This window comes from Uloborus diversus, chromosome 5, assembly GCF_026930045.1.
Source record: "Uloborus diversus isolate 005 chromosome 5, Udiv.v.3.1, whole genome shotgun sequence".
NCBI lineage: Eukaryota > Metazoa > Arthropoda > Arachnida > Araneae > Uloboridae > Uloborus > Uloborus diversus.
In genome coordinates, this window is record NC_072735.1 from 21,892,530 (window position 1) to 21,897,319 (window position 4,790).

The window sequence follows — 4,790 nt, forward strand, 5'->3', positions numbered from 1 at the left end:
GAAAATAAGTTGGAAGAAGAAGACAAGAAATTGACTTCATTTAAGGAAGAAATAATTAAGGACGTGGAAAGGAGATTGGCGACCGCGGAAAGCAGCTCTGTACAGTTTGGCGCTCCCACATCGGTTGCTCGACCGTCCATTAAACTTGCCACATTTGATGGGAAAACTTCGTGGCAGGTTTACAAAACTCAATTCATGATAGTGGCGGAAGCGAACGGATGGGACTCTGCTACCAAGGCCTGTCATCTCGCAGCATCCCTGAGAGGTGACGCAGCGGAGATTCTTCAGACCCTTCCGGACAGCCAGCGCCTGGATTTCGCCGCCATCACATCTGCGTTGGAGCTTCGCTTCGGTGAGAAGTGCCAGAAAGATTTGAGCCGACTCCAGTTGAAGTCCCGTTTCCAGAAAACTGGGGAAACCCTGCAAGAGCTTGCGGCGGACATCGAGAGACTGTCTCATCTTGCTTTTTGCGACTGTCCTGCGGATGTTCGAGACAACCTGGCACTCAACTATTACATCGACGGGGTTCGAGATCCGGAAATCCAGAAAGCTCTACGGATGGCGGATGTCAAAGACCTGAATTCTGCTGTTGTGTATGCGATGAGATACGAGGCCGCCCAGCAAGCAACCCGTGTGAATCGCCATCCCATCCGAACTCTGGAAGCTGATGAGTCTGATTCCAGGTCGTCCCACCTCGCTGAACTTGAGAGACAACTCGGTGACTTGACAAGACAGTTGAGCAGCATAACAGCCCAAAAGAAACAAGAGCAGAAGTGCTGGAAATGCGGTAGTGAAGGACACCTGCGAAGGAGTTGTCCGGCTCGCCAAGCTACGCGAGGGAAGGAAATCACCACCACTAAAGCTCTGCAGATTTCCTCTTCTAGTAGTGGCAGTGATGGACTTTTCATTTACGCACATGTAAATGGGAACCCCTGCAGACTGATTGTTGACACTGGAGCCAATGTGACAATCATTAGGACAGATGTGGCTCGTGAATTTGGATTGAAACTGCTGTGGACATCGCCACGCGTAAGTCTCCAGACTGTGACAGGTGACAAAATTGAGATTGAGGGGAAAGTGGACTTGGAAATAGTGTTTGGGAATGCCACCTACCATCATACGGCATTCGTTGCTGATATCACGGGCCCTTCATTCTCGGATTGGACTTTTTGAAGAAATATGACTTCACTCTTGACTTCAAGACTAATGAGCTGCACTCGATGAGAGAAGACATAGCCGTTTTCCCTGCAGAGAGTGATGTAAAATCCGCTCATCAAATAATAGCTCAAACAGATTTATCGATTCCCTCAAGGTCAGAATCATTAATACCTGGCTCCCTTGAAGAAAGCAATAGTTTTCGATTTGGACTCATTGAATACCCTAACCTAAGCAATAGCCTAAAAGGAGTACTGGTAGCATCTACGCTTGTGGACCTTTCTAAGGATGTAATTCCTGTGAGAGTCGCCAACGTGAGTGAAAGGCCAAGGAATATCCGGAAAGGCGAAGTGTTAGCAACTTGTACTCCCGTAAACTGCATCATTAGAAGAATCAATTCCCCCGAGACTGTGTCTTCTGAGTCCTTGACATCGAAGTTAATTGGGAGTGCACCCTTATCGAAGGATCAAAGAACTGCTGCGGAACAATTGGTGGACGACTTCAAGCATCTGTTTTCATCTACATCGGAGGATGTTGGCCGTACGAATTTAACGCAGCATAGGATTTACACTGGAGAACACCCCCCTATTAAACAGCATCCAAGACGACTACCATTCGCTAAGAAGGAAGAGGTTGAAACCCTTCTGAAAGAGATGAAGGAGAATGATGTAATCGAACCCTCATCCAGTCCTTGGGCCTCTCCCATCGTCTTGGTCCGAAAGAAAGATGGCTCCACCAGATTTTGTGTCGATTACCGACGACTGAATGAAATCACCAAGAAAGACAGTTACCCTCTTCCACGGATAGACGACACCTTGGACACTCTTTCCGGACACAAGTGGTTTTCGACCCTGGACTTGAAGAGCGGCTACTGGCAGGTTGAGATACACCCTGATGACCGAGAGAAGACAGCGTTTACAACTGGACAAGGCTTATGGCAGTTCAAAGTGATGCCCTTCGGCCTCTGCAATGCACCAGCTACGTTCGAGCGTCTTATGGAGACAGTGTTAAGAGGACTCTCTTACGAATCCTGTCTGGTCTACTTAGACGATATCATCATCGTGGGACGCAGCTTCGAAGAACATCTGGCAAATCTTAGGAAGGTGCTGCAAAAGCTTAAGGAAGCCAATCTGAAGTTAAGCCCGTCCAAATGTAATTTGTTCCGCCGGGAAGTGAACTACCTTGGTCACATCATCTCTTCTGAAGGTGTACAAACCGATCCAGAAAAGGTGTCTGCTGTCAAGAGTTGGAGTCGTCCCGAAAACATCCATCAGCTGCGAAGTTTCCTGGGGCTCTGCACGTACTACAGGAAGTTTGTGAAGGGTTTTTCCAACATTGCACGACCTTTGCATAAGCTGACGGAGAGCAAGCAAAAGTTTGAATGGTCCAAAGAATGCGAAGATGCATTTCTACGACTGAAGGAGGCTTTAACATCAACGCCTATCCTCGCCTATCCTCAGCCTGAAAAATCCTTCATCCTAGACACTGATGCGAGCAACGAGGGCATCGGAGCTGTTTTATCCCAAGAAATTGACGGAAATGAACATGTCATCGCTTACTGGAGCAAATGCTTATCAAAGTCGGAGCGAAATTACTGCGTCACCAGAAAGAAGTTACTGGCCATAGTGAAAGCTGTAGAACACTTCCATCATTACCTCTACGGCCGAAAATTTCTGCTTCGGACAGATCATGCCTCATTAACTTATCTTTTGAACTTCAAAAATCCGGAAGGCCAGATAGCCAGATGGATACAGCGGCTCCAGGAATATGACATGGAGATCAAGCATCGAAAAGGGTTATCTCACGGTAATGCTGACGCTTTATCAAGGAGACCCTGTCCTGAGAACTGCCACTATTGTTCCCGAATCGAGAAGCAGTATGGAACGACTAGCCCTACCGCCTATCAGGTGACAGTGACTCCAACATCATCAGAACCTGATCCATGGAGTGATGACCAAGTTCGAAAAGATCAACTTGAAGACCCCGACATAAAACCAATTTTAGAGTTCATGGAAAGTGACAGTCGACGCCCTAGCTGGCAGGACGTTTCCATCTTCAGTCCTGCAACAAAAAGATACTGGGCTTTATGGAGCTCACTCCATTTACGGAACGGCGTGTTACACCGGAAATGGGAATCTGACGACGGTAAAACATCTAGGTGGCAGTTACTACTTCCCCGATCAAGGATTTCAGATGTTTTGAAAGAAATACATAGTAGTGCGACTGGAGGACATTTTGGTGTCTTGAAAACCCTCAATAAAGTTCGGGAGCGCTTCTTCTGGAGCAAGGCGAAGGATGACGTGGAGAAGTGGTGCCATTCTTGTGACGCCTGTGCTGCTCGTAAAGGACCGAAGAAGAGAAGCAGAGGGAAGCTACATCTGTACAACGTTGGAGCTCCTTTCGAACGAATTGGGATCGACATCCTGGGTCCTCTACCAAGAACTGCTGATGGGCACAAATACATTCTTGTTTCCATCGACTACTTCACCAAATGGCCGGAAGCATATCCCATTCCAGATCAAGAGGCTACCACCGTAGCAGAGACTCTAGTCCAACATTGGATCTCGAGATATGGAACACCTTTGCAGATTCATTCCGATCAAGGGAGGAATTTCATCTCTGCTGTGTTTAAGGACCTATGTCAAATTCTCGGAATTGAGAAAACTAGGACAACACCACTACACCCACAATCGGACGGCATGGTGGAGAGATTTAACCGCACAATCCTGAATAATCTCTCGCTTATGGTATCCAGAAATCAACAGGATTGGGACAAGAAGCTACCTTTGTTCCTGCTGGCCTACCGCAGTGCTGTCCACGAGACTACCGGATTTGCCCCATCTCAGATGCTCTTCGGACGAGAGCTTCGGCTACCTTGTGATCTCGTCTTCGGTCGTCCTCCGGATGCGCCTGCATCGCCTGAGGAGTACATCCAGGATCTCCAGGCCCGGTTGGAAGACGTTCATAACTTCGCACGAGAGCGAATCAACATCGCGGCGGAGAAGATGAAGACCCGATACGACACAAGGTCTACTGGACATGAATTCAACGAAGGCGACAAGGTTTGGTTATGGAATCCCATCCGACGGAAAGGTCTTTCACCCAAATTGCAGTCGCATTGGGATGGACCCTACAAAGTCGTTAACCGACTAAATGACGTCGTAGTGAGGATCCAAAAATCACCTAATGCAAAACCTAGGGTTGTACATTATGATCGGTTAGCCCCATACTATGGCCATAGTTCATGAGTATTACGTAAACAACCATGGTTGATAACATAAAAGTTGTAGATAATTTTTGCTTTTAATGTTTAGTAATATTTCTTGTTATTATTGTGTTTTCTGTATCTGTTAGTTATTAATTAATGTGTATATTTGTAAACTTGTGATAGAAGTTTGGCACCCTTTCTGGGGATTGTACTGCCCGGGACGTGCAGTCCTTGGGAAGGGGGCAATGTTACAAATTCTGTAAATAGTAATTATTGTAGGAACGTAACCTGTAAATAGTTTCCCGTAATGAATATACAACCCCTTTTTCATTCGGCTAAAGTATACGACCCCTATTTTCTTTCTTTTCATTGATAACGGTCTACTACTTTACAGAAGCGTGTGGAATATTTGAGAAATTTCTTTTCG